At 43.4% G+C, this 20,786-nt stretch overlaps 1 protein-coding gene and 1 long non-coding RNA gene across 2 annotated transcripts in view; one reads left to right on the top strand and one right to left on the bottom strand.

Annotated features, from left to right (window-relative positions):
• The window catches only part of RAB27B (RAB27B, member RAS oncogene family), a 787,666-nt gene that overhangs the window by 268,681 nt on the left and 498,199 nt on the right, over positions 1-20,786 (top strand). The window contains exon 2 of the mRNA XM_078674822.1: positions 16,011-16,081. The gene's annotated coding sequence lies outside the window, so the exon portion shown is untranslated. The remainder of the gene's footprint in view (positions 1-16,010; positions 16,082-20,786) is intronic.
• On the bottom strand, positions 235-10,477 carry LOC144817914 (uncharacterized). Its single transcript, XR_013606996.1, has 3 exons — positions 10,435-10,477; positions 9,276-9,345; positions 235-441 (listed from the first exon to the last, which is right to left on the bottom strand). It is a non-coding gene; the product is annotated as an uncharacterized LOC144817914 (long non-coding RNA).

The following is a 20,786-nucleotide window of genomic DNA, read 5'->3' on the forward strand; positions in this document are numbered from 1 at the left end:
CTGCACCCCTCTTGCCTGGTTCTGTACCTCAATTGCCTCTTTCTGAACCTCTCTTCCCTCTTTCTGTTCCTCACTTGCCTTTCTGCACTTCTTTTGTCTCTTTCATCATTCCTCTTTCTTCTTTCTGCACCTGTTCTTTCATTCTGCACTTCCCTTGCTTCTTTCTGCACCTCACTTGCCTCTTTTAGCACTTTTTTTTCAGAGTTGTATATAGCGCAAACTTGACCTGAATTGAAAGGTACAGTCAAAGTAGGCCTATTTCTGCACCTCTGTTGCTTCTTTCTCCACCTTTCTTCCTCTTTCTGGACTTCTGTTGCCACTTTCTGCATTTTTCTTGCTTCATTCTGCACCTTTCTTCCTCTTTCTGCACCTCTCTTCCTCCTTTATGCATTTCTCTTGCTTCTTTCTTCACCTTTCTTTCTCTTCCTGCACACGTTCTACCTATGTAGGCATAGTTAGAAATTAGCAGTTAAAAACCTTAGAAATTCACTGAAAATACACTTGGTTTCAGGGGGTTATAGTTAGTAATTAGCATTTAAAACCTTAGACATTCACTGAAAAAAAACATGTGGTTTCAGGGACGTTATAATTAGGAATTAACATTTAAAAACCTTATATATTCACTGAAAAAAACACATGTTTCAGCGGCGTTATAGTTAGGCTGACATTTCACTTGTACGTATGTTATAGTTGAAACCTTTCAACTGACTTATATTTCTTTATAATCTGCCCTCTTAAGGCTCATTAACAGCATCCAACCCAATATCAGTGACATACAAAAACATTAATTCAAAAATATATTTATTTTATTGTTACTTTTTTTATATAAAAATATTTTATACTTTTTTTTAATATATAATGATGGAACTGCCATTCACTATCGATCGGATACTTTTTTCATCATTATCTACTCATACAAGTAACATTTGAATAGATAAAGAAGCAGTTACCAAAATACCACCAAAACCTCCAACATATTGGTATACAGAGCTACTGCATTGTTTTGAGCATTTAATATCAACACTTGAACAGTGGGTGGATATTTGATCAGTAGATTAAATTAACATTACTTCTAATTATGCCAATGTCTTCATCTGTAACTGTGTTGAAGGCAAGGTGATTAACATTTCAACTCCAAAATCAAAAAAACAATATATGAATGCACAGATAACCCCACACTCAACTATCAACACTTCACTCTCACCTATCATACTATCTCATTCTCACTAGAGATACAATCTCAGCGGAGATCCTAAGCAGCATTTCACTCGTACAAAACCAGAGAAATTCAGCCGCTATAGTTAGCTGAGCTAACCATAGCTCGTTCCCCTGCAATGCACTGCTGATGATGTCACATATTACATCACTCTAGACATGGTCAGTGACATCACTGGTGACATCACTCATGACATCCCAAATGACATCACTGATGACATCATCCACTTAATATCTGATCCCCTCCTCACACCCTGATATAACCTTTCATATACCCACTCTAAAATAAAGACTACCATTCTCAAAAGCATAGACACCAATACCAGTTAGTACATACCCACTCACTGATTCATAGGTCTACACATACATCCACCCACTCACCCATACAGTCACTCATACACATAGTCACTCATCAATAGAGCTGCTGATATATGCACTCATACACCCATACAGACACTCACACACCAACACTCACCCATAAAGTTACTCACACACCTAGTCAGTAACCCAAAGAATCAATCACACTGCCAAGTACTCACATATACAATTATACACACACCACCTCACTTATCCATACCAATACTAATACATACTCTTGTTCTACAATCACTGACACAAGCACCCTCATGCATACATTCACTCTCACAATCACTCACTCTCATGTATTGTCACTTATATACTCCAACACTCACATATACTGCCTTTCACATGTGTAGTTACTCACACATATACCACTGAGACATCCATTCACTCACCAACACAGTCATATACACACTCGGACACCCATACAGCCCTTTGCTGATGCACTCATGAACCCATACACCCAGTGAATCACCCACTCGCATATCTATGCAGGGAGTCACACACACTACCACCCACCCACACAGACACTCAGGCACTAATACAGGTACTCAGACAACCAATCATTAACCCATATAGACACTAAAGTAGGTACTTACCAATCCATGCAGCCATTTACACAACTGACACACTGATACAGACATTCACACAGATTAGTCATTTATTTATTTATTTGAACTTATATTGCGCACAGCTACCCTCAATGGGTTTCCCGGCGCCAGGGATAGATAAAAAGAGAGAAAACAAGCAAAAGGCCCAAAACAGAACAAACAGTGCAAAGGGATTAATTGAACAGAAGAATCTTCAATTTTTTACGAAAAAGGAGGAGATCAGTCTCGGCTTTCAAAGCCGGCGGAAGAGCATTCCACATCTTTGGGCCAAGATAAGAAAACGAGCGGCCACCCATTTTGGCCAATTTAATTCTGGGAACAGAAAAATTGCCACTAGTGGAAGATCTTAAAGTGCGACCAGGCTTGTAGACTTGAACCAGGTTCTGCAGATATTTAGGGGCAGAACCCTGCCTGATTTTGAAGAGAAGGCATAAGGTTTTGAATTTTACTCGGTTCGGGACCTTAAGCCAATGAAGGTCACGCAGAGCCTGAGCTGCGGAAGATCTCCGGGGTACATTGCACAATAAACGAGCTGATGAGTTTTGCACCACCTGAAGCTTATTTATAGTGGCCTTATCGGCCCCAAGATAAAGCACATTCCCATAGTCAATGCGGGAGATCACAAGAGCCTGGACGACAGTTCTCCGAGAAGAGCAAGGCAGCATCCATAGGATCTTCTGCAGCCATCTTAAGGTGGAAAAACAGATTGCAGCGACCCTTGTTACCTGCTGTCTCATAGAGAGCCTGTCCTCGATGAGGAAGCCGAGGTTGCGGGCTACGGGGGCTGGATTCGGCAGAGGACCCATATCACAGGGCCAATGCCGAGGGCCCCACAGATCTTTATTCTTGCCCAAAATAACAACCTCGGTCTTGTCACCGTTGAGCTTGAGCAGATGGTCATGCATCCAGGCAGCAACGTGTGACAAGCCAGATTTCAAGGCAGAGACCTCATGGCCCTCACTGCTGGAGAGAGAGAACACAATCTGCGTGTCGTCGGCATACGAATAGATTGTCAAACCGGCGTCCTCCGCGATGGTAGCAAGGGGTCTGACATAGAGGTTAAACAGCAGAGGGCTGAGTATCGACCCCTGGGGGACGCCGTATGCAGAGGAATAGACAGCAGATTCAGCATCTGTCGAAAACACCTGAAAGGTGCGCTCACTTAAAAAGGAGGCAATCCAGGCCAGCGCAGATCCAGCAACACCAAGGGAGCGGAGGGGATCAAGAAGAATGGAATGAGACACGGTATCGAACGCTGCACTCAAATCCAAAAGGATGAGTGCAAAGGTCTCCCCGCGATCGATACCGTGCCGAAGCCTCTCCGTCACCCCGAGGAGTGCGGATTCAGTGGAGTAATGTGCGCGAAACCCAGATTGGGACGGATGTAGATATCCCATGTTCTCGACAAACGAATTAAGCTGAGTGTTCACCCATACATTCACTAAGACAAGTTTAATCACTCACTTTTACAGTCAGTCACGCACCCACTAAATCATCCATTCAGACACTTATACACCCACTCATTCTTCAATACACCTTGGCATATATATACATAACATTCTTAAACTTGTTAGAAACACTCAGTCACTGGATGATGTCATCAGTGATGTTATCAGTGATGTCGCTGACCATGTCATGCGTGATGTAATATGTGATGTCATCAGCAGTGCATTGCTGGGGCGCGAGTTATAGTTAGCTCAGCTAAACTTACCAAAATAGTGTGTGGTAATGCATGCGAGGTAAAAGCATATGCGTGCTAAACAAATGCGGGGTAACAAACACGTTTTAAAGGCATGTGTTGTTGTTACTAGCGTTGTACCGTCATGCAACCTCACCAATCATACCCAAACCATTCACCCCGAAATTCTTCACCCTATTGCCTTTACGGCTAATCCCTTCACCTTAAACCATTACCCTTCAACCTTAAACCTGTAACCGGTCACCATTCACCCCTAAACCTAACCTAAAGCTGTGTAGGGCAAGGGGAAGGTGCTACAGGGCTGGGGGCAGGGAGGAGCCCCTTCCCCTTGCCCTACTCGGCTCCTCCCTGTTCCCAGCCCTCTTTACTGCTCCCTTTCATTGGCAAAACACTGCTCTTGCGTAACTTCCAGACACATCCGACCCAGCTTGTTAGTCAGCGTAAGAGCTTTCACTTACGTATACCGAACATACTTCCAAAAAGCGTTGGTAACGTATAATACAGGTCGCTGGCAGGAGTAGTGCAAGCTTCACTCTAAGTGGAAAACACAACCAGCTTTTGGCACTGCCAATGCTTGTCTATGTGGTAAATAACATTATTATATGAGACCTTTCGTGTTTACAAAACTGACTTCATACGTAAAGGACGGAATAGTTTAATTTTCAGTCGCTGACTTTGGAATCGTGATTGCGTGTACTGCCCTTGAACCTTGTAATTGCAACTCACAGGCTTGCCATGCCAGTCCTCTGAGGTGCGGTCCAACCCGTCCTGCAAGTTTCCAAACCTCTTGCTCATTAATCGACATTCCATTCTCTTTTCATCTTCACCCACAGCCTCCTTCCCCCATCCTTTCACAGCATGGGCACGCCCTTTGAGAAAACACTGCTTCTCGTTCACACCCACTGAAATACTGTTGGACACGACTGGTAAATCAGGGTGCTCTAATGCCGAGATGGGGGCTCCTAAAAAGATGGCACTTTTATCACAATTAAAATCAGAAAATGTACAGCTGTAAACCGGAGTTCTCAGAGTCAATACATTTTCGAACCAAATTTATGAATAATTTATTAATTTTAAAAAACACATTATCCTGACTTATTTCGTTGTGAATCCCATTAATAAATCGGATACAACTGTCATTAACAATTTAATTGGAAAAAACAACCCTACAAACATTGGTGCAGAAACCACCAGGCACTCAGTGTTGTCTCTGAAACAGACTGAAATTTAGGCTCGCGAGGGGACCCGAATATTTTACTGGATTCCCAATGCCAATCCATTACCTAATTATTGGGGATTTTCAAAATCAAATTAACTAATTCTGCAAACTGTTCTAATTTTCTTTTTAAGCCTGTGTTTGCCACATTCTTGAATCTCTGACCCAAGCTTGTTAGACCTGTCAGCCTTAGGGTGGTCTTCCCCCTTATGTTTTGCCTGCTTTGCCTCATGCTGATCTGTTTTTGTTGGCTTTAGGACTCTGGACACTTTACCACTGCTAATCGTGATAAAGTGCATTTGGTCACTCCCCTAAAACATGGTAACATTGGTGCATATACACAACTGGCCTATTTAATTTATTTAGAAGTCCCTATTAAAGTGCACTATATATTCCCAGGGCCTGTACATTAAATGCTATTAGTGGGCCTGCAGCACTGATTGTGCCACCCACGTAAGTAGCCATTCAAACATGCCTTGGGCCTGCCACTGTAGAGCCTGTATGTGCAGTCGGACTGCCATATCCACTTGGCATTTAAAACCCTTTACCAAGCCTTAAACTCCCCTTATTTTATATAAGTCACCCCTACGGAAGGCCCATAGGCAGGGCCGGACTGGCTGAACAGGGCATTGGACATTTTCCTGTGAGGCTGGAAGGGTGGGGGCTGGTTTTGCAGTGGTGGGGGCCGGTTTTGTAACTAGGAGCTAGTTCTGCAGCATTGCTGCGATATTGCCCCCTAGTAACAAAAGTAGCAGTGCACTTGAGCCCGCTGGGGGCTGGTCCGACAAAATTGCCGGGGCGGCTTTGAGTTCCCAGTCCAGCCCTGTTCATGGGGCAGGGTGCTGTGTAAGTAAAAGGCAGGGCATATACATTTTAGTTTTATATGTCCTAGCAGTGGAAAAATCCCCAAATTGTTTTTCACTACTGTGAGGCCTATCCCTCTTAAAGTTATAGGTTAATATGGGGGATTCTTTGATACACTTATTTAGGGGTGGCTCTACCGCTAAGGGCGGAGGAGCGTTGCCCCACTGCTTTCAAAGCAGATAAAAAATAAAAAATAAAATGATAACTTCGTTATTATCATTTTATTTTTGGTAGCGGCAGAGCTGGTTTGGGTGGGGGAGCTGGGGTCACAGGAAAAGGAGTTGTGGGCACACTCTAAGTGTGCATGACTGTTTGGCCGGCCGTCTTCGGCCGGCCAAACAGTTATGCGCACTTTGCATATTCCCCACCGGCTGCATTACACAGCCAGGTGAGGAACATGCCCAGGCTCCAATTCCTTGTCTGAGCGCTGAACCATGGCGCTCAGACCATTCACAACGCTGCATTGCCGCATTGTGATTGGCTTAGGGGAGGGAGCCTGTGTGTGCATCCCGTTCCTGCTTTTGTTCTGGACGTCGGCAGAGAAGTGGAGGAGAGACGCGCCGGCAGAAGAGGTAAGTTGTTTTTTCCCCCACCCCTTCCCCTGCCCCACCACCCCCGTTCCCTGACAACCGCCACTGCATTTATTAAGTGTAATGTCTGATTGAGAAGGAGTAGAATAGTCCTGTTTGGTACCTATGGACTTGAAATGATATGTCCTCTTTAATGGTAACATTGAATTTGTGACATACCTTTAAAAATGTCACTTTTAGAAAGTTGCTACAGCAACAAATGATGGATGGAATGCTGAATGATTCGAACGTTCTCCCGCAGTCAAGAGATCTGGGTTAAAACTATTGTTCCTTTGCGCACTACGTCACCCAGTTTGGACCCAACCATATGCAAATCAGTCTTGTTCCTGCAGCTCATGGGAACAGTCCAGCCTGAACTGCCAAGCCGGTTCCTCCCTGGACCAGAAACAAGCATCCTGGTACCGGTTTCGGGGTATATCACCCCTCATCAGCCAGGCTAGCTTAAATCCAATGGCACAGCGAACAAGGGACCTATGTCTGGGCATACCCATCCCACTGAGCATGAATAGTGCTGCAGCAACAAATGATGGACAGAATGCTGAATGAATCAAACATTCTCCCCAGTCAAGAGATCTGGGTTTGCACTATATAAAATCGCAAAAAAAATATTTAACCTACAGCCCAGCATGTAGATGAGGAGCAGATAATGTCGATGTGTCATTGCTTGAATTTAAAAAATGGTGAGAGTTGGCTCTCTTGAGCAACATCCTGGGGCCACATTATGGTATTACAAAAGGGGCCACAGAAGCTTGTGAAACCCCTTTTGTAATACTGATAGCACTGGCGCACATAAAGCTCCAGTGCTATCTTCAGAGGGCAATCCCTCATTTGCATGGAGGAGTGGCCCCATGCAAATCAGGCAATCCCTTTGTGTATGCACCTGTGCGATATTATAGACACAGGCATAGAGGCAAAATTGCAGCCCTCTGGAGGGGGGAAAGGTGGTCCTATGGACTTCCTAGATATCCTCTTGCAGGCGGGTGCAGTCACTCACTGCACCTACCTGCAGGGGGAATCCCTAATTCCCTTTAAAAGTGCGGGCAGGTTTCCCCCTGTACAGTGCAACACAGAGCGGCTTCAAAGTAGCTGTTCCGTTTTTCACGTGAATGCGCTACCCTAGGGGCAGCGAGGGCCTGACTGCCCTGGGGGCAGCGCATTCATCTTAATAAGCCTTTTAAAAGGTGCACCCAGCGCAATCAAGGGAAATGCAGCCTATGTATAATACGGCCCCTGGTGCGTGGTCACTGCACAGCAACAGTGCACTTCTGAAGAGTTTTGCCTCAGCTCCTGCATCAGTAAAGACAACAGTGCAGCTTTGGAGAGAGGGGTCATGACACTTTGAGTGAATGTCTCAAGGTATGGTGGAGTACTGTGAAGCAAGGCAAAGCTCAACCATGCCTGCCAACCGTAGCTCACTTATGGGATGCATAGTGCACCCCGGATGAACTGAGATATGATAGCCTGAGGTGGGTGCTGCACATGTGGTTTATGTGGCTGGCCCGGTTTGCTTTTGCACTTTTGGCCTGCTTTTAAGCATTGCAAAGGGTATTTTTTAACTAGATCTTAACTGAATATTATCTGTTTTCAGCTTAAAGGAACGGGGACTTCTACGCTTTATTGGTGACTCTTTTACCTTCTGTGGTGGTACCCTGATATGACCACCATCCTGGATGTGTGCATACTTAGCTGCTTTGGTTTCTGTTTATTTGAGGATTTCGTGAAGTGCATAACCTATTAGGATTACATTGGATTTAGACATGCCAAACTCCACCCACTTTCTTCTCTCAAATCCTGGGGAACCAGTACTGCAGTAGGGGAAATAGAAAACGGTGTATATAAACGATGCACATTTGTGGTGCAGCTCTCAGCGCATAACATAAATTTGCCCTATTAACACCTTGCCTAGGTGCTGAACGCAGGATATGTTATAGAGTACCTACCAGACCTCATTACAGAGGAGAGTCAAGGCTAGAAAAAAAGTGTTAAATTGTGTCTAAGTCACTTAATCAGCACTCTCTCCCAGGGGACAGTATTTTTGGAAGGAGAGCACAAAAAGTGTGACACTGTGAAGGGGGATATTACAGTACTGAGGACATGAGTTGCCTCGTTCCAATTTGAACACACACAGAGGAAAGATTTAGAGACCAGTTTCTCTTGCATTGCAAGTCAGGCAAGATAAGGAAGGAACTCGGACTTAAAGATAAGCCTACCTGAACTGACATCGTAGCAACTGCTAAACGTGTGGAACATATGACGCCAAATAATAATAAGGCCCTCTGTCTTCACATTCATGCTTTTTATACACCACCAATGTGTGCATGAACTAATGCACCCATCTGATGTGTTCTGTATTCCTTTCCTTCTACCCAGGTCCCTCAGAAACATTCCTCTGAATATTTTTAGATCCACGTGTATGCATACAGCGTAGCTTAGTTGTACAACACATACACTTCTATTTGTTTTGTTTCTTTACTTTGTTCCACATCCTTATCACATGCTGCACCAGATAATGTCTTAAAAGGGATCATGTGGTTTAAACTATGGGAGAAAAAATGCAGTGACAGAAGCCACATTGTGCTGTCTAAAAGTAAAGAACATTCTTTGGCTGTAATGCTTTCTAAACACAGTGTACTCGTTGTTATAACATAAGGGCTAAATGTATGACTTTAAGAGAATGCAGTGGAATATAATAGCTTTCAACAGTCTTAGGTGAAACTTACATTTTGATGAGGTTATGAAAAGCGAAATGCTTGGAGCATTGTGCCAATGAAGCACAGTAATCAAGAAAATCTGAAATTGAAATGCAAGAAGAGATGTGATTATCAGAGCTTTTGTTTAGGAATGATATATATATTTGAAATGTTCAGATACATTTTTTCAATTGGTTATTTACATCAGGACGGATGTTATCCTGGCTGAAGGTGAGCGTGTTATATAATTCAGCATAGAAGCATCTGGGTTAATAATGCTTGAATGCACACAGAAGCCTTTGTGGTGCTAATTAGACAAAAACTCTCTTTTAGTGTCAGAAGGTGGAATTTTAAATTAGTGAGACGTAAATCGGCACCCTACACTAAGCAATCAAGCTATGTGAGCAAGCCTGCGCGGAAGAAAACTCAGAGCAGAGTTGGCAGCTTGTCAAATGGGGCGTTTTACAGCCTGATTTCAAATAAATTGGTTCCACAGCCAAGGGCTTTACAGGCAGCTCAAAGAGTGTGGTAACTAATATGTCATGTAATGCCATCACCTATCAAAATGCACATAACTTTCTACTTCTCTCTAAGACCCACTTTAGTTTATTCAGGTCTCGTCCTTTTCCAAGTATTTGATCAGTCACACAACATTGTCTTTACAAGGTGTCTGGTGAAAAAAATAACACTTAGAAAGCTTGCCACTTCAGGCCTTAGACATCAGAAATAGAAAGCAGACTAGACAGATTTGACAGGCTCAGGTAGCTGTAGTATACAAGGATTTTTCATATACAGACAGTAGACATATTCTTTAGTGGACACCAATTAAACAGCCACAGATCTCAAACAGCAAGTTTGTGTGTCTGTGTTTATTGATAGTACTGTAATTCAAAGCTACCAACATTGAACAAAAAAATGCATCTATGATTCCTGAAATGACATATCCAGCGGCAAGGGTCCGCTAGCCATTATGTAATTTAGTTTCTCAAAATCTGGAAGAATGCTCAACTATCAGCTTTATATATATATATTTTGAAATCCATTTATTTATGGCGAAACAACGTCTTGCCACTTTGAGAAAATACAATCAATTCGCATTCAGTAGCGCCTACTATGTTTGGTAAGTAAATATATTTTTCTTCCATCACCAGCAAATTTCTGAAAATATACACAATTTTATCTTAAATACCTGTTTTTTGTGCCTGATAAATAATTTGTCTTCAAGCACCAGCTTCCCCTTTGGAGAAAAAAAAACACTTTTTGCCATTAAATAAAATATTTTTATGTTTTAGAAACAGATACATGTTTCCTCAAACACAAGCTTTAATACCTTCTAAAAATAAATACATTTTTGCTGTTAAGTACCAGTCTTTCAATTCTGGAAAATCAACTAATTCTGCTGCTGATCCCTCTCCCCAAACAACCGAAATCTTGGAATTTTCTGAAAATACTTTGTTTGTCGTTCTAATTTTAGTAAGTATACTAGATTGTTCTCAACTATCCCCTTTTAATTTGCAATAGGTATTCATATTTACAGGGTCACCACAAAAACAGATACCTTTTAAATGCTAATGTGTTCCCAGCATATGCCAGAAGAAGAGGCTCACCAGGTGTCAGAAGTGTCCAACATATGACAGACAGAAATAGAAAAAATTTACAAGGGGATTGTATTGTGGTAACCTTTGATAACCCACCACCTATCTGTAGAGGAACCTCTCGTTACCAAGCTAGTACTGTCACTGCTAGGCCACTCTCTTATTTCTATTTGCCCGTGGAGCATGTGGATAAAAGATGGAGCTGGCTAAGGGATTCGAATGATCAAAAGGGTAGGCGGAGGTTTAACTCCCCATGAGATGTGCAACCCTATGGATGGGGTGAGGGAGGAGAGGATGGTTGGAACCTTGTGCAGAGAAGAAGAGGCAGATCTACCCAAGGCGGGTCTGGTGCAGGGATACAGAATGGCCTTTTTCACAGTTATCCCCAGACTGTTAATGGTCACGAAAACTATTTTAACATTCCAATGGGCAATCGCTATGACTGTTTGTCTAACGTAGGTTGGGTTGATTGGCAAACACAGGGCCAATCGCTTAGTTTGATGGAAAACATCCCCCCCAACCCCACCACAAAAGGCAAACAGTCTTCAGAGTGCGCAGGAGTCTAATATAGATCTGGGACCGTCAATCCCAATTATGATCCGGGGTGTTGAAGGAGGTGATTTAGTACCTGGAAAAGAGGATAAAGTAACAGGGCAGGGCGAGTTAATTGTGGCTACATGGAACATCGCTGGCCTTAGGAGTAAAGTTGATGACCCCATATGGAGGGACTTTATAGGTGCTATGGATATAATAGGTATACAGGAAACCTGGGACACATAAAATATACTTACAGTAGATGGTTTTACCACTTTTTTTCTCCCAGCTGTCACCTCTACACGGGGGCGAGCGCGGGGGGGGGTTTGGTTACCCTGGTATCTGCTAAAATTCCTGGCACATATAAAGAAATAGTCACTGGTTGTCCCTACTGTCTTGCAGTCCAAATAATCCGCAAGGGCCACCATAATGTCCTGGTAGTGAATTTTTATAATTCTTTTGATAGGGCTTATCCAACTAGCAATCTGATAATGTTAAACTCTTTCCCCTAAAATTTAAAGAGTCGTTGAAGTCTGAATGTACCATTATGTTAATGGAGGACTTCAATATTCATGGTTGTCAGGATAAATGCCCACCAAATGTTCTATTTGGTCCTCCGGATCAAGAGGACACTCACTTTGAGCACTCAGACCAGGGCATTCTACTGGAAACCATGTTGGCCGAAAATGGGTTAATGTTACCAACTGGGGGTGGTGAGGACATTCCCACATTTAAAGGACATGGCAGTGGGTCTGTAATAGATTTTATATTTTTAAGTAGTAGCTGCGGTAGCCATATCATCAGTTATTCCGCTATGCGGTCTCATTTCAGCGATCACAATCCAGTATTGTTAAGGGTAAAGGATGTAATCGCAATTACGGAGAGTAGGTTAAATTTGGTGGATAAATGTGACATACGGTTGACTGACCAAGCCCGCAGAAATAAATGGTGCAAGCTAGTCCCAGAGGAGTTCTTTTTAAATCTCTGCAGCAGTAGCCGGGAGGAACTCAAGCTCTGCATGGATGTTCAGGCAGGGGACAAAGAAGTAGTGGAGGCATACCAAAAGGTTTGTCTCGATATTGTCTCCAATCTGACACGTCATGGCAAAGGTAAAGCACAGGGGAAGGTAGGCTGGTTTGATAAGAACTGCTCAGTGGCCAATCAAAATCTTAAAGCGGCCCTTAAACGCAAACCAGTGGACAGATCGCTTGTGGCTACCCTTAGGAAAGAATATAAGACAGTCGTTGAAAGAAGGCGGCGAGATATTAGAGAGAACGCTTGGGCAGAGTTAACGTCAATTGACGTGCTGAAAAGCAGCGCCAAGTTCTGGGCTGTGGTCAATCAATCCTATTTTACTGACTCCCGTAACAATGAACTGGACTGTGGAATACAAGAAGATAAATGGCACCTGCACTTTAAGTCAGTTTAAGAACAGGAGAACTCGGGGGCTGAGGCTTCGACCTCCTTTTCCAGATTGCCGTTGACTTTAGTTGTAAATGAGGGTGAGGTGGCCGAAGCTATTGGCAAAATGACCAGCAATAAGGCTCCTGGGCCGGATGGAGTTCCCTCCGACCTTTTTAAAGCTAATATAGCATTTTGGTCCAAAGTCTTAGCAAATGTTTTTAATAGAATTTCAAAAACAGGCATTCCGGAGACATGGTCCCAGTCGGTGATTGTCCCTATCTATAAAAAAGGTGATAGAGGTGACCCTGCCAATTACCGCCCAATTTCACTTATCGACTCAGCTGTAAAGGTCCTAGGGAGAGTGGTTTTATGCAAAATTACTGATTGGCTAGAGGACACAAACACTCTCTCGCCCCTACAGTATGGTTTTAGAAAGGGGCGAAGTACTATCGATCAAAGCCTAAATCTGCAACTGCTCATTGGGAAATATACAATAGCGAAGCCAGGAACCCTGTACATTGCATTCATGGACCTATCCTCGGCATTTGACCGAGTAAATAGGTCCAAGTTATGGGGCCAGCTTCTTAGAATTGGAATAGATCCCAACATCGTGTACTTCTTAGCAGACCTCCACAGGGATCTTACAGCCACGGTGCGATATGATAGAAAAGGTAGTTGCACGGGTAGGATTAGCATCACTAATGGGGTAAGGCAAGGATGCATTTTAGCTCCCTTGCTCTTTACATTATATATCAACGACTTGGGCGGTGTTCTTGGAGCAGCTTGCAAGGACATACCGAGGGCAGGGAAGTTCTTGTTGCCTGCATTATTATATGCGTATGACGCTGCCCTTTTAGCTCGTACTGCAGTGGGTCTCCAATGTCTGTTAAATTCATTTTATGTTTTTATGTCATCTCTTGATCTAGGTGTCAATTATGGTAAATCTCATGTTATGGTGGTGGGCCAAAAAGGCAGGGCCCAGAAAAATGTAATGGTACTGCAATGTAACGGGCATAAATTGACAAGAGTCTCCAGATTTCCTTATTTGGGGGTTGTATTTGATGAATGTTCAACCTGGCACCCCCAACTGCTGGAGAAAAAAAATGCCCTGGCACGTTCTATTTCGGCAGTTCTAGGCTTCTCGCGCAAACTAGGAGTTAAACCCTTGGAGGCGGTATTGAAGATATATGTTGCAAAATGTATTGCTATGGCCATGTACGGCGCAGACTTGTGGGGTTTTAGGCCAGTTAAGATGCTCCAGGTAACGGAGGACAATTTCCTTAAAACGATTCTCTCCTTGCCAAGATCCACGGCTGGCTTTATAGCACACCAGGAACGCGGCGTAGCCTATTTGGAGGATCGAATCGCCATGGCCCCCCTACTAAAATGGATCTCAGTCTGGCTTAACCCGGAATTGGAAGTGAACCACGAAATTTTTAAGGACTGCCTTATCCTAGATCATTGGGACCAGATTCTTTGGTTGAAATATGTCCAACAATTATCTATAAAGTTAGGCCGGCCAGAATTGTTTAACAAGCCATCTAATTTAGGGAAGGGTGACCTAAAGTGGGTCAAAAATACCTTCTTGTTGAACAGAGGAATGGATAGAGAAGGATTGGAGTTGTCAAAGCCATCCGTGAGAACTCACCAATTGATTGTATCCTCAGGGTGTGAACTGGAACTATATCTAAAGGTTGTTAACAATTCAAATCACAGACACCTTTTAACTAAGTTCCGGTTAGACAAAATTCACCTTCTGATTTCTGGCCGCCCTGGTTGGACTAAGCCCCTTGATCTGGATTTGTGTAAATGGGATGGTTGTTCGATTATGGACACTGCTCACTTTCTGTTTTTCTGTGGTTACTTTACAGATATAAGGAAGAAGTTTATTATACCCTTGTTAAAGGGGAAAGGGTTTAGGCAAGTAAAGCCAGCCATATTGTACCTCCAATTACTGTCTAATATATGGGAAATTTGTAACATAGCTAGATTTTTAACCATAGCGGTGAGACTCAGCAAAAAGATTAATTGGACTTAGATGAATTATTGCAAACGTTAATTTCTGCTTTTTTAATCAAGTTTTAAACGTTTTTATCCCTTTTCTTATCCATGGAATGTTGTATATATCTTCCGTTTTAAAATTTGACACCATGTTTTTGCATTTTTAAACATTCTTTAATTGGGTACTCCCTCCTTTTTAAATTGTATTTCTATGTCATTATGCCGCTTGGTGTCTTTTGGACCATCTTGTTTGTTTTTGTACTTTTGTGGTTTTGAAATGAACCGAATAAAGTATTTCTTGACTTGACTTGACAGACGTGACCAACATGTACGACGATAGGCCAAGAAATGCCAAGGAGGCTTACCAGAAGTCATAATAGGCTGCTGCATGCCACAGTCAAACATTAGAAGCCTCACGTTGCTACCAAATAATATGATGGTCATAAGAAGATATTAATGGCCATGATTTGGCTGGGGTGTACACCGGTGGTCTGCTCGCGGTCTCGGAGGTCCAGCAGTGGTATTGGCAAAGCCGATTAGTCCAACTCGTAATACGGCGGTCGGACCGCCGAGCTCACTGCGCTCGGACCACCACCACCAATATGGCAGCCAATGGGACCACCAAACCTGTAATAAGGGCCCCTAGTACCTTCTTACTGATGGTCTTTGTTTCTGGGCCATGGTGTACCTAGATATATTGATCTAAAAGCTCTGTCTTCCATAAATAAATAAATGTGGGGTTTTCGTTCCAAAGATTACATTTCCTTGACGTCCCTGCACACAGCTTTGCTGGCCTGTGCACAGTTGAAAACAGTGTTCATGCAGCTGTAAAGGTCAGACCCATAGAGATGACAAAAAATGCAACTGATAATTAATGAACTTCTAAAGAGCCCTTTTGCTTCAGTCAGCGTTATTCCAGTGGTCAATGATCTGATTTTGATTAAAATTTGTATTTGGGCTACCAAGGGTTAGCAGCCCCTTCTCGTGCCCTGGTCTAGAATAAATAGCAATGAAAAAGTGTCTCCTACTCTACAGCTGTTTAGCAGCATTCACCGCACTCCTGTTTCATTAGGGTTAAACATCACTGTCTTGTGAGCTATAATTTGTTTAATTTGTTTGTTGGTGGCCAAAGACAGTTTATTTTGTGACTTTGTTTCTGTTAAGCACAGAATCTAAATTCCCCCTGACTATTACGGCTTTGTATTAAGTTCTCCACTTTTTGCAATTGCAGCCATCTGAGGTCCTGCGTGGCCGATTGTGTCTGTGGCCCTACTGACGATCCAGGTGTTTTGCCCAACCAACGTGAGTATTGTCTTGAATTGACTTTTATACCATGAACTTTGTAATCTGCCCAAGATCTTTGCTAAATGTCATGTCAGCAGATGCTGGGAAGGCATGGCTTGGCAGTTCGGGCTGGACTGTTCCCATGAGGCACAGGGTCAGACTGATTTGCATATAGCCATGTCTGAACTGGGGTGGCAGAGTGGGCTAAAGAACAGTGATGGATTAAACCCAGATCTTTTGACTGGGTGTGAGTGTTTGATTGATTCAGATGCTCCGTCCATCACCACCCCCTTTTGTACCGCTTTTGGCTGCCATAAGTGTGGCAGGGTATGCTCAGACGTGAGTCCCTTGCTCACTTTGCCACTGGATTCAAGCAAGCCGGGCTGAAGACGGCTGGAATGCCAGAAACCGGTCCTCGGAAGCTTGTTTCCGGTCCAGGGAAGGCATGGCTTGGCAGTTCGGGCTGGACTGTTCCCATGAGGCACAGGGTCAGACTGATTTGCATATAGCCATGTCTGAACTGGGGTGGCAGAGTGGGCTAAAGAACAGTGATGGATTAAACCCAGATCTTTTGACTGGGTGTGAGTGTTTGATTGATTCAGATGCTCCGTCCATCACCACCCCCTTTTGTACCGCTTTTGGCTGCCATAAGTGTGGCAGGGTATGCTCAGACGTGAGTCCCTTGCTCACTTTGCCACTGGATTCAAGCAAGCCGGGCTGAAGACGGCTGGAATGCCAGAAACCGGTCCTCGGAAGCTTGTTTCCGGTCCAGGGAAGGCATGGCTTGGCAGTTCGGGCTGGACTGTTCCCATGAGGCACAGGGTCAGACTGATTTGCATATAGCCATGTCTGAACTGGGGTGGCAGAGTGGGCTAAAGAACAGTGATGGATTAAACCCAGATCTTTTGACTGGGTGTGAGTGTTTGATTGATTCAGATGCTCCGTCCATCACCACCCCCTTTTGTACCGCTTTTGGCTGCCATAAGTGTGGCAGGGTATGCTCAGACGTGAGTCCCTTGCTCACTTTGCCACTGGATTCAAGCAAGCCGGGCTGAAGACGGCTGGAATGCCAGAAACCGGTCCTCGGAAGCTTGTTTCCGGTCCAGGGAAGGCATGGCTTGGCAGTTCGGGCTGCACTGTTCCCATGAGGCACAGGGTCAGACTGATTTGCATATAGCCATGTCTGAACTGGGGTGGCAGAGTGGGCTAAAGAACAGTGATGGATTAAACCCAGATCTTTTGACTGGGTGTGAGTGTTTGATTGATTCAGATGCTCAGTCCATCACCACCCCCTTTTGTACCGCTTTTGGCTGCCATAAGTGTGGCAGGGTATGCTCAGACGTGAGTCCCTTGCTCACTTTGCCACTGGATTCAAGCAAGCCGGGCTGAAGACAGCTGGAATGCCAGAAACCGGTCCTCGGAAGCTTGTTTCCGGTCCAGGGAAGGCATGGCTTGGCAGTTCGGGCTGGACTGTTCCCATGAGGCACAGGGTCAGACTGATTTGCATATAGCCATGTCTGAACTGGGGTGGCAGAGTGGGCTAAAGAACAGTGATGGATTAAACCCAGATCTTTTGACTGGGTGTGAGTGTTTGATTGATTCAGATGCTCCGTCCATCACCACCCCCTTTTGTACAGCAGATGCTGTAAAGACATCATTGCTGCCAGCCATAACATTATCACAGTAAGGGCCTGAGTGACAACTCAAACAACCATTGTTGTATATGTGTCAGTCATATTGATTGCTCCATCTTGTGTGTAGTATGTAGTAGCAGTAGTAAACTGTGGGGTGAATCTTTCTTGCATTTTTGTTTTTGATGAGTGCTGGATCTCGCACGTCATGCCTTAAAAAATCAGGAGCCAATGGATACACTAAGTGCCCACTAAGGTGCTCGATGAGGACCTTTAACAATCAGGTCTGCACATGAGGATCAGGGTGGTCTGTCTGCTGTTGTTGGGATAAGCAGAAGACATAAATGAAGGGGGTGGTGTAAGTACAAGTGGGAACAGCCCAGAGGCCCAAGGTGTTCAGCAGAGACTACTACAAAGTCAGCCTGTCCTCCCTTCTCGGAGTCTGAGGACAGCCGACATGCCATGGAGTCCATAAAGCTACACAGAGGACCAGGGTCATTATTCATTCATGAACAATTGTTCTTTAGAGGGTATCAGTTCTATTCACAGGGACCAGATTGAACTTAATGGTCTAGATACAGGGGGTTTAGGCACAAAGGTAGTTTGTGAGTCTGTTGTCTACATAAACCCATTTCCAGTTATAGATTTTCCTTGCTTTTTACTGCACAAGATCGTACTGAGGCTAAAAGCTTAAAAGATAACAAAATGGTGTGTCATGATGGATGACTGTGTGCATAATGCCAGCCATTTCAATGATAGAGCGAGGTTCAGTGGCAACCAGTGTAAGGAGATTGTCCTGCTACGTTGCCAATGTTGCTTTTACGTGCTCAATGTAAAGACTGAAGATGATATATGCTGGAGTCTTCAGCTTGGATTTATTTAGTGACTTTTGTAGTTCACCCTGACGACTGATAACTACCCCAAAATGTAATACGATAAAATACTAAACATGGTTAATATAGTCCTTTAATGCCAGCATGGGATTCTGGTTACATCCTATACACACTGCGTAGCCTTTAGCCCCGGAATGGCAATTTTGGACAATATTATATCGTTACCCATTACCAGAATCTCATGCTGGCAAAATAGGACTATATTATTCAAGTTATGTATTTTTTGTATCACATTTTGGGGTAGTTATTTTCAAACATTTTTTTTTCAATTATACATAAAGTTATATCATGACTGTGACAATAAAAGTGGCCAAATAAAAATAAAATATGTAAATACAGTGCGGGGTCACATTCAAGTGTATTACCAGAGTACAGCAAAGCTGACAAGAGAAAACGAAGGGTTGAGTCAAGATGTTGCATTGATTCCTTTAGGACCTTCTTACTGGCCGGGATTTGGGATACAAACAGTGTTTGTGTCTGGTTTACACGTTGCTCCCATAATGAGATTACCATAAAAAGAACTTCTCGCACTGTGCACTCACGAAATTTGGGAGTGGTACTTTCATCCCGGGTGGAAATGATGCGGCCAAACTAGCATAGAAGGATAACACTGCGCAGAAAATGGTCAACAAGACATTATTTCTAAATTAAAACTCTTCAAGTGATAATTGCGTGTAAAATCTCGCCCGATACAACAACAACAAAAATGCATAGTATTTGAATGGCCAATTTTTGGAGAATTACTACAACGGGATGTGGTTTTATACAGCATGAGTCAGACCAACCTGAGCAGCAGAGACCCTTACCTAGGAGATATACATGCAGAGGCATATACAACGAACAGTGTTACAATCATTTATAACAGAACGCAGAAAAGAAAATCTTCATACAGCTATACAAAATATATGCAAAATAAACGTCGACATTTTCAGTTCAATATAGAGAACAGAAGTCAGTTTAATTACATTTAGTAGCTGGTCACGCTTGAAATTATGTTGAAAAAGCAGGAATTCCGTTTTTAAAAAAAAAGAATCATAAGAGGGTGATAAATTAGGGGCATGCCTTGAGAAACGTCATGGCATGAGCAGCGGGAGTGCTGTTCAAGGTGTTAACTGGAAAAAGAGACTTCTGCTTTTCCTGACCCAACTAAGCATTTTTCTGACCCAGAATGGGCACTGTTTAATGCGCATACTCTAGCCAATGCAAAGTGGTAGAAACAGCACTGCGTGTAATCATGTTTTTCTTTCATCTCACCTGTTTTTTTGTGAAACGTATGAAGCTGTGAATAAACGTGCTCCATTTACAATCGAGATTAAGCGCGTGCGTATGCATAAATCCCCTCCCCAAGCCTCGGTCTGGATTCCTGGCAGTCTGCGCGCTGCGAAACCGTACCTTGTCTGCGCGTGAGGGGAGCGCACAGCTGGCAGAAAGACGCGTTTTGGCACGATACTAGCGTGCACAATTATAAAAGATGAGCGGACCAGGATAATCTGAGTGCCGCAAAATAATTTAATCGTCCAGGGTTTTATTTCGAAGGGACAGTCATTAAAACCGCTTGGTCGGTCTTTGTTTCAGTTTTCGACAACATTTGACAACACAGGGGGTAGTAGAAACCGTAAAATCGTTGGCTCGCCCTATTTGCGGATGTATTGTTTAAATTCCCTTCCAGTTAGGTAAGCCGTAGCGCAAAACCATACATTGAGTTGACAGGTAGCACCGTAAAGTTGATTTCTTAGGAAAGCTACATTTAGGTCTGTTGTGTCCAACATAAACACGTGGAGGCCAGACCCAGATTTACAAAGCCTTTTCTATGACTAGGTCTGACTTATTCCAGACTTTGGTGTGAGCCACATCCCAAAACCCAGACTTGATTTAGTAAGCCTTTTCTTTTAGTAGTAGTGCCTTACTAAAGGCTTATGTGTGAGTTACACCTGATTATGAATCACAGACTATAGTAGTATGGCTTAGCCCAAGCTTTGCACTCAAACATGCTTAGTCACTATTTACATTAGCAACTATATCTTACATATGAAAACTACTCAAAGAAAATACTTTGTAAATGGGGCCTTGGTGTCAACTGAGATTCGTACCTAAACTCAGAATAGGTAATGCTTGTTCATATAAAAGGATTTGTAACTTGAGCCCCTTATTTTTAAGGTGTTCATTTGAGATTAATTTAATCATATTCAATCTAAATGG

The sequence above is a fragment of the Lissotriton helveticus genome, chromosome 2_1, assembly GCF_964261635.1.
Source record: "Lissotriton helveticus chromosome 2_1, aLisHel1.1, whole genome shotgun sequence".
In the NCBI taxonomy this organism is placed as follows: Eukaryota; Metazoa; Chordata; class Amphibia; order Caudata; family Salamandridae; genus Lissotriton; species Lissotriton helveticus.